Below are 10,412 nucleotides of genomic sequence, written 5' to 3' on the forward strand. Positions count from 1 at the left end.
AGATGAGTAGGGTATTTGTTTCAAAATTGATTGGGTTTTACCGGCTTGCTGATTTAACTACTGAATGGTTACAAAGGTTTTCCATTCACCCAGTTGCACCACCAATATATTGTTGCTAGTATACACACTCATGCGCTTTGATCTCTAGCTGTGCGCCCGTTTCCCACTGACATCCAAACCTTTTCTTGCATTAACAGTTAACTATTAATTCAATATACATTGCCCAAGCCATTCTTATAGCTTAGGAAGCCTGAAATAGTCTGAATTGTGATACTTGCAGGAGTGAGGTGGTTATTAGTTGTGTTGTTAATAGCATTACAGTGGCAGTGTGTGGTGTACTTGTAGGGGCCTCTTCACAAGAGCCCCTGCACTTATTTGCTTACAAATTAAGCACTCTCAGATATTCAGTGCTGGAGAGTAATAAAGCACTGGTTGTACTTTTTCAAAAGTACTTTAGAACTAAAAGGGCACCAGCGACATGGAAGCCCATCCTACACATAATATGCATTTGTAAAGCACCGGAGGAATCTTGGCACTGAATAACAGATGTATTTTGTTAACCAACTCAACAGGACTCATTTTTTCAATTTCAGATGGATGAAAGTCGGAGTGTACCCGGCGGGATTAGAACCTATTGCCATGAGGTGAAACACAAGCCCCTGCAGTGGACGCATTAGTCCACTGAGCCACCAAAATCAGACCAGTCATAGTGCTTCAGGGCAGTTTAAAGGATGAACTTTTATCAAACCTAGCAACAAGACGTTTGGCCTGAACTAATAAAAGATGCAATAAATGATACTGCAGACATACCTGATACATTTTTGCACCCGCGACTCCTGGACCACGAGACATGTCCGTTCGGAAATAGAAACACATGTTGGATGCACCATCACCTGTAAGGATGGAGAGGGGACCCCCCTGAACACCCCTCACAATGACACTCAAAGGAGATATGTGGGAGTTCCTCTCAGTAGACAGCTTCAGGAAAAACATAACCAGGAACACAGATCAAAATCCCTCCAGGTGAGAAGGTGCCTCGAGCTGTGAGGTTTTAAAGAAAGGAAATAATGAGTTAAGAAAAGTGAAATGATGGAAGGGAATGAAGGAGAAGGACAGTGTATGTGAAGAAAAGAAAATGGAAGATAAGAAAAAAGTAAGGGGAGATGAAGGGAACGGAAAAGAGGAAGAGGATGAGAAAAAGGCAGGAAGAGAAAGGAAAAGAAAGGGGAGTCATGGGGGGGGGGAAGGAATGAGGGAGGGGTGGGTAGAAATGGAGGAAAGGCGGGATGGGTAACTCTGCAATTATAGTAGTAATACAAAAAAGAAAATAGATAAAAGAAATCTTTTGTCTCACCGTAGATTTTTTAAAGGGCTTCTAAAAACACCAGGCTGACCTAATGTGAAAGTGGGATACTTGGGCGACCGACTATGAAGTGTGGCCATTAAGTAATTTTTAATGGATTTTCAGGAGCGGTTTGAAGCCCTCTTTGGAGGCCCTTGGAATAAAGGAAAGAGGCCCGTCGAACAATAGACAAATGAAGGAATAAAAGCAATAGAGAAATGCATTATAGGCAACAATAACAATGGATGATGCGGAAGGTCTAGTGAAATGAGGGAGGAAATGGTAGAGCTACCACTGAATCCGAAAAGGGATACAGACTGTTGGGAGGTGTGGAATAGGAAGAGATAAAATTAGGCTGCTCTTCAGTCAAAAACGTGTTGAAGCTGTTCGTTTTAGGGAGCAGATACTCTCTGACTGAGAATTGTTCGAAATGAAGAACTGGTAAACGAGTAAAGAACATAACACCGTGACATTAAAATTAAGGTAAATGAATGTACACGGTAGAAATGGATAAAAGAAGCTTCCCTGACCGGGAATCGAACCCGGGCCGCGGCGGTGAGAGCGCCGAATCCTAACCACTAGACCACCAGGGAGCGCTGATGCACAAAGGTTATCTGTTGGATATTCCAAGTACACTGACTGTTTCCGCCCTGGCAGCCGACTCCTCAGACTCTTGTACCTCCCACGTGCAGCAGAGCTCCAAACATCCCTCTCACGGCACCCCTGCTCATCCATCACACACCCTCTCACTTTGCCCTCTTACAACCCCCGGGCTCTTTTCCACAATTGTTCGACTTCTCAATGCACTTTACAACTACAAGGGCAGCAGTGACGTCACGCATGGGCGGCCCCTCCCAGCTCAGAGGATGCTCTGCCCCCAAACATGGCAGGGCGCCCTATTATTGCACCAGAGCCAGGCCCTGTGGACACAGAGCCGCCGAGGGGACCCCCTCACAGAAGAAAGGGGCGAGGGAGGGGCATCGAATCAAACACAAGGCATGCTCCCTCCGTGAAAGCAGCTCCAGAGGAGAGAGGGAGAGGGAGAGGGAGGGAGGGAGGGGAGGGGAGGGGAGGGGGGTGGGAAACCTCTGGAAGGCCTCCAAGGACCTCTCTCCCTCTTAGGAGTCAAGGGCAGCTGGTCGCCTTGTAGCTGCCTACAGACCCCCCAAGAAGAACAGAGGGGTCTTTGAGGAGTACCGAGAGGGCTCTTCAGGATACTGAGGGGAGAAAGTTTTCCCCATCAGTGATTATTTTCCCCTGACTTCTTCCTGTCAATATAGATGTATTTTGTTTGCTCACAATTTTCACTGTTACTCCATGTAACTTAACGTTTGCTTTTGTAATTTGTTCACTTGTCATTTTCTCCTCATGTATCATTACTGTTCCTATTGTGAAGCGCTCTGACGCCTTCGGGTAAAGTCTGCGCTATATAAAAACGCATAAATAAAAAATAAACACCAACAGTATGGAGGCAGGAATGAAATGGTCTGAAATGTAACATTTTGGTGAAATGCTGTAGATAGTGACAAACTAAGGCCCTGATTAAAGGTGGGGCGGTGGTATCTCTCCCCGGCCTGAACCCCGCCCTGTGTGCGCAGGGGTTGGCGTTACGAGCTGGGAGGGTTTTACCACACTTCAGTAATTTGCGGGTACATTAAAAGAGTCACCCATGGGTAAATGTCAGCAGGTAAAAGCTGCCAAAATTTGATAGGGAGGAGTGCACGTTTGTCTACTGCACCATGCGGATTCCCCCCAGAAACTCGTTCATGCATGTTATTTTTCATACCCGTGAATAAAGCACCCCAGGGTTTTGTTGTTTATCTGACGCCAAAGCGCCTGGATGCTGGCACATTTAGAATCAGGGCCTATGGAGGGAACAACTTGGAGAGACGCAAAGGGGGCTCCTGGTAACAATGGGTCCCAGAGCAGGAATGTGAGGCTGGAAGTGACCGAAGCCGCTCCACTCTGAGGCCATGGAGCCTACCAAGAGCACAGAACCGCAGACCACGAATCAAGGCGCTAAAAATAGTGGTGCCCAAGTGCGGCCGAGGCCTTGGAGAAGGGCCCTAGAGACGTGCACACACTCACACGCACCAGCCATCACCTGCATCCTGTTGTGTCGGGGGCTTGTGTGAACAGGGGGCCCACAGGGTTGACTATGCTCAGGGGGAACCTGGGGGTCTATAGGCCTGACACGTGGCCTTTGACTATAATGAAGCACACGGACACTAGCGTGCTGTTTGTGGCTCTGCACGTCGTTGCCAACTGGCGTACGTACGTGCGGGGGCCCCTTTTAACCTCATAGCTGCGTCGAACGTTCAGCACCCAGTGCTGAACGTTCGAATAACGAGCGCTGGCCCGTCGGCCAACGGTCGTGCGCAGCACTGGCAAGGTAGTGCTCGCGACGACAGTTGGCCGACGGCAGCGCTTAAGGGGTTAATATGCCGGTCACGTGGTGCTACGTTGCACGTCTGTTGCGCCACAGGCGTAAATTAACTAGAACACAATATTCCTTTCCAAACACAAAAAAAACAAAAAGAGCAAGATATACAAAGACATATTTAGGAATACTGCAGGTAGTCAATCTCAGTCTCTTGGATTCACTCTACAGTCGCTGATTCATAATTCGAGTAAGCATGCAGTGAAACAGTCTTACCTGAAATGATCTCGGAGACGACAGGACGGCTCCAGGTTTCTTCTTAGTCGATATTGAGAGGCCCCTTTGCTCGGAGTGACACCAACCCCAGCCGGGGATGGTGAATCGCTGCTACGGACTCCCGGGTCTTCTCCGCTCCGCTCCACGCTGACACCCTCCGATCCTTCTGGAGAATTGCCGTCAACATTTGTTGAATCTGGAGAGTCCTCTTCATGGGAGTGGTCGCTAGATGCCGGGGACCCGACGGTCACCGGGCTTGCTGGTGCCCCAACCTCCGGCAACTCAGGCGTGGATACGGCCACTGTCTCGGGATGGAACAGTTTGAAATGGGACACATTGCGGGTCACAACCTCTCAGCCTCGGGACGCAATGACACAACTTCCTTTCACGTTGACCACTTTCCAGGGCTTTGTCTCATACGACTACTTGAATTTTCCGCTGGTGACCCGGTTCTTCAGTAGTACGAGGTCTCCCCGAGTGATCTGTGATGTTCTGGCTCTCCTATGTTTGCTGGCTTGGGCATAGGCTTCCTGCCGTCGGGCTTTGATCATGCTTTTGTTGGATGACTCTGGTTTCCAGTGGGGGTGATGGGAAATAGAATCCGCAACCACTCTCCCCATGAGAACATGTCCCGGAGCAACCCCAGTGGTCGTGTGAGGGGTCTGTCGATAGCTCCTCAGGAATGGTGGTGGATATTATTTCCACCTTCGTGTACTTGGAGTGGTCGTCGATGACTACCATGGTGTGCCGCCCATCGGGGAGACTACCAAAGTCCAGGCATACGCACTCCCATGGACGTTGTGGCCGAGGCTCAGAAATGACAGGTGCCTGTCGCGGCACATCCCCAGTGACCTGACAGGCTGCACATGATCTCACCGTGGCTTCCACGAGATTGTCCAAGAGCGGAAACCATACTTTGGTTCTCAATCTGGATTTTGTTTTGAGCATTCCTTGATGGCCGACATGGGCCAGTTGCACTGCTTGGGCTGTAAAGGCCGACGGTATTACTAGCCTGTGACCTCGCAGCAGACATCCAGAGTCATCTTCATTGAGTTCTTCTTTCACGTGATGAAGGCTCTCCATGATGCGTTTTGCCTCAGGTGTTAATATCTTCCATTCTCCCTTGGCCCGGTGCCAGTTTCCACTCTGAAGTGCCGTTCTGGCTCTTTGTAAGCAATCATCCTTCCGGGTGGCTTCTGCAATGCTCTCCACAGACATGGGCATCGGGCATGATCGGGCAGTGACACATCTCACGTATGCTTCGGTATCTGCCGCGTCCTCCATTTCCTCCAGAGTGGCGGCTCGCGGGTGTCGTGATAGGTAATCTGCGGAATTCCTGGACCCGGACTGGTACTCTACTCGGCAGTTATAGTCTTGGAGTTGGAGCATCCACTTCTCAATGCGAGGTGGAGGTTTCGTGTAGGTCCCTGAGAAGAGGGCAACCAGTGGCTTATGATCGTTGACCACCACAAACGGCTTTCTGTAGACATACAGGTGGAAATACCGGCACCCCCAGTGGATGGCTATCGCCTCTTTCTCGATCTGAGAGTATCTTTGTTCAGTTTCTGTAAGAGAACGGCTAGCGAATGCCACCGGAGTCCAGTCTTCATCTGCTCTCTGCGTTTGCATTAAGACGACCCATAGTCCCACCGGACCGGCGTCCACCGCCAAGAGTGTCATCTCCGGGGATCGAAAAAGGCTAATGTGGTGGCATCTGATAGAGCTCCTTTGATTTCTTGGAACGCTTTTGCCTGCTCAGGGCCCCATCTCCACGGCGTGGTGTCTTTTGTGAGCTCTCTCAGCGGTAGTGTCAAGTTGGCAAGGTCACGGATGAACCTTCCACAGTAGTTCACCATCCCCAGAAAACTCTGGACTTCCGAGAAGGTAGTGGGAGGAGCGGCTTCTTTGATGTCTTTTACCTTGTCCAGATCCGGGTTGACCCCCTCGGCTGAGAAGGTGTATCAAAAAAACTGCAACTTTCGTTTCAAGAATTCGCACTACTCGCAATGTAGGGTGAGGCCTGCTTCCCTTAGTCTTCGAAACACTTGGGCTAGCCGGTTGTTATGTTCCTGGATGGTTCGGGCGTGAACCATAATGTCATCGCTGACATTGATTACACCAGGTATGTCCGTGATGAGTTCTTGTATGACATTTTGGAATACTTCTGCCTCGCTGGACACGCCAAAACTGAGACGGGTGTATCTCCGGAGGCCCACGTGCGTTGAGAAGGTTGTGATGTTGCGTGACTCTTCATCAAGCACCAGCTGGTGATACCTGGACCGTATGTCGAGTTTGGAGAACCAGCTAGCTCCTGCCATTTATCCTACGAGATCGTCGATTGTAGGCGTTATATTGCGCTCCCTTTTGATGGCGGCGTTGGGGAGTCGCATGTCCACACAATTCCTGACGGCTCCTGGTTGTTTCGGTTTTCGTGTGACCACTATGGGTGAGACCCAGGGAGTGGGGCCCGTTATTTTTTCTATTATCCCGGCCGCTTCCAGCTTCTTTAGCTCCTCTTCTACGAGTGGCCTGAGATGGAATGCGATACGGCGATGCCTCAATGCTACCGTCTGAACTGTGTGGTCGATGTAGAGGTGTTCCTTGTTCCCCGTAAACTTTCCAATGCCCTTGAATATGTCGGAGAACTCTGTTATGAGTTGTTGAATTGACTCCTGGTGTACTCCAAAAGCCAACGTAACCACTCCCAGATCCTCCGCTGCCGGGCACCCGAGCAGCATGCCCTGCCCATCTTCTGACACGAAGATGTTGGCGGTGATGGATCGGTCTCCATGCGAGATGGTCGGCTTGAACTTTCCTCGAATCTTGAGCGGGGTGTCCTGCCCATATGCGAATACAGTAATGGGTGACGGACTCAGTGTCGGGGGCGGGTCCAACGTTTGATAGAGAGTGGCAGCCATGAGGTTAATGGTCGCTCCTGTGTCTACTACATCCATGAGCTCCTGTTCGCCCACTCTGATGCCAAACTGAGGTAGTCGCCTGGTTCGGCGGGTCGCGGTGCCAACCATGTGCACCTTGTGCACGGTCCTTTCCTCCTCTTCGTCATCGTCCAAGTCGCTCAGACTGGGATCACCTTCCGGTACAGCGTTCACCACCTGCTGAGGTTTGCGGTATTTCTTGGACCGACAGACCTTCTCAAAATGGTTGAAGCGACCACACCCGGAGCACCGCTTCCCTTTGGCCGGGCAATCCGCTGCCTGATGGGGTTGTCCCCCGCAGTATCCGCAGGTCTTCTCCGACGTCCCCGCAGCGGCTCCCGTGCTTTTCTTGTTCCACTTCGTTGGAAACTTCACTGTCATCTTGTTGACCGGTTCTGCCTTCACCGGCGCTTGGAGTGCGGCATCCATATGGGCCGCTCGGGCCTTTGACAACTCTTTGGTTCAACCTAAGGTTAGAATATTCGCCAGGGGCTTCCCAGACTCCTCCAGAATGCGTTCTCTGAGTTTGGCAGATGCACATCCTTGGATGATCTGTCCTCGTATTTCTTCTGTGACGTCCGCAAACCCACAGGTTGACGCCAAGTTTTTTAACTGTGCGTGATACGTGTCTAGTGACTCTTCCGGCAGCTGCCTGGCTTGCCGGAATATGAATCTCTCATAGTCCTGATTGGCCATGGGCTCGAAGTACGCATTCAGGGCATTTATGAGTGAGTGGTGATTTTTCAGCTGGACTTCTACTAGGGTTTTGGCAATATTGTGGACATCTATTCCCTCTAGGTGTAGGACCATGGCCCGCTTCTGGTCCTTATGGACTTTGGTGGCTTCAAAGAAAATCAGTAACCGGTCTACCCAGTCCTTCCACTTCGGGGCCAACGACGACGGTGACCCCTCCACTAGGAATGGCTTGATTGGGGGTATTGTGGCCATACTTGTGGCGTTAGTGCGCCATGCAGTGGACGGAGAGGGCGCGTGTGTGATAGCTACTCACTCCTTGGCTCCACAAACCAATATGGGAGTTGGATTTTGCCAATGCTTGTTGACTATTGCAGGCTGCTGGGCCTGAGGGTACTTGACACGCTGTTCCTGTGTGTGTGGGTAGCCTTCTCTGGGGTCCTTCCTGTTATGCTGAGCTTTCCCCCACCACGTGGGGCTCCTTTCCACCCCTTCTGAGGCGCTGAGCTCTCTTCCTGTGATGTTAGGGCCTGGGAGTAGTGCACGTGGCTCAGGGCCCTTGTTCACAGGCTGCGCGGAGTCAAGGGGGTATGGCCAGGGCCTAGCAGCAGCACTGTTTCACCCGACAGCGTGCTTCACTCATCGGCTGCCTGCCGGTATGCGGCACTGCCCGGGGCTTTCAACGCGGGACTTGTAAGCAGCTGGCAGAGGCACCAGACGACTTTTCACTCGGGGACCCGCCCGTGTGACAAGGTGCGGCAAGGAGGCGGTCCGTGAAACGTGCATACATGCAGGGCACAGCGGCTTACCTGTAGAGAGCACAGCCACCGAAGCACCCCGGTCTGGTTCTTTGTCGCATGGCCGCACTACGGGCCGATCTGTAGGGTACGAGCACCGCAAGCCGATAACAGAGCTCGCGGCCGCCCCAGCAGAGTAGACGCGACACACACAGCGAGGGTACGCCCACCCTCGTCGCCAGCTGTTGTGTCGAGGGCTTGTGTGAACAGGGGGGCCCACAGGGTTGACTACGCTCAGGGGGAACCTGGGGGTCTATAGGCCTGACACGTGGCCTTTGACTATAATGAAGCACACGGACACTAGGGTGCTGTTTGTGGCTCTTCACGTCGTTGCCAACTGGCGTACGTACATGCGGGGGTCCCTTTTATTATACTGGTCACGTGGTGCCACGTTGCACGCCTGTTGCGCCACAGGCGTAAATAAACTAGAACACAACACATTCTTAGAGGGTTCTGTGTTCCACCCACAGAGAGGAAGGTCTCAGAGCATCTTTGTTCTCACCAGAGACACTAAATCACGGTTTGAATGTTGTGCATGCAAAAGAGCAGATAACTCCTGTAGGGCAGTGCAGTGGTGATAGAAATGTTCGGTAATCAGGCGGTAACAGGGTTACCGCACGGTCTTGCCCTATATGCTGATTTAGAGAAATGCAGCAACGCCATATTCTACGCTGAATTTTCCAAAGATGGTTTACTTTACTACGAGGCTGGTTCGACCTGAATAGAAATAAAAGCTACACGTATTTACTCAGTGTATGTTCCTTTCATTTACATAAACACTAAATGCAGCCAGGCATAACCCCAGATTTAGCACAACCGTCTAATCTATTGTTGGGACTTTGAAGAGTTTAGGAGAATATCTAAATAATTCAAAATTTGCAAACATTCGTGACAAGAATTTTCAATTCTATTAAGGACTAGGAGGCGAGGATTATGCTTAGACTCAATTTCTTTACTGAAACACAGCAGCCAATCACAGAACAGTAAAGAAACAAAAAACTACATTACCCATAAACCCTGGGTAACCATAGAGTACACCAATGGTATATAAACAGTCATAGAGGTAACCACTTCCTCTTTCTTTGTCCAAAATCCATTAGGAAGAACAACTTGAACACCAGAAATCCAGTAAGGACATCATCCAGAAGAGCAAAAATCCGGACGAGGGGGCGAAGGAACCTCCCAAAGCCACAGGAACAAAAGCAGGCCAACGAGGAGAAGAAATTCGCAGCACACCTCACACAAGGACGGAGCCGGAGGAGCGTCACTTGGGATCAGAGCCTGAAAAGAGACACAAAGCCGTAATACACATTCCGTGTAAACATGATCATTTAAAGGGTGGGTAGAAAAAAACAAAGCAATCACCACAGTACAGTAGGAATAAGATCCATGAGAATCATTGCACAGTAACAATATATGATATATCAAATGCATATACAATGGGTGGGATAATCCTCGCCTCCTAGTCCTTAATAGAATTGAAAATTCTTGTCACGAATGTTTGCAAATTTTGAATTTTATTTCAGGACAGGAGGCTCCGATTATGCTTGTTTAAAGCTCCTCCACCACAACAGAAGCAACAGTAGCAACAGGCTTAAAGTAAAAGGTTTTAAATACAGAATCCGATGACCAGTCAGCAGCTTTCATAATGTCGCATAAAGTGACACCCAAAGAAAAAGCCTTAGAGGCCATGGCTCCCCGAGCCGAATGAGCACCAAACACAGAAACATCAATGCCCGCTTCCCCCATGAGCCACCGTACCCAACGAGCCAACGTGGCCGGAGTAACGGGGCGAAAAGGCTTCTGCAATGCAATCAACAATTGACCTTGCATATCAGAGCGATGAAGAGAAGTACTCACCTCATAATCTTTAAGGCATTGGACAACACAAAGGCTAGGCCGAGCGGGAAAAGAAGGGTAAGAAATGACCTCAGTATTAGTTTTAGTGCACCTGGAAAGGCGAAAGGAAACTCCTTCAGGCGTGAAGC

General features: G+C 50.2%; 1 non-coding gene across 1 annotated transcript; it reads right to left on the reverse strand.

The window, feature by feature from the left end:
* Nucleotides 1–1,863: 1,863 nt before the first annotated feature.
* On the reverse strand, nucleotides 1,864–1,935 carry TRNAE-CUC (transfer RNA glutamic acid (anticodon CUC)). The gene has a single exon. It is a non-coding gene; the product is annotated as a tRNA-Glu (tRNA).
* Between the last annotated feature and the right edge of the window lie 8,477 nt (nucleotides 1,936–10,412).

This window comes from Lissotriton vulgaris, chromosome 1_1, assembly GCF_964263255.1.
Source record: "Lissotriton vulgaris chromosome 1_1, aLisVul1.2, whole genome shotgun sequence".
NCBI lineage: Eukaryota > Metazoa > Chordata > Amphibia > Caudata > Salamandridae > Lissotriton > Lissotriton vulgaris.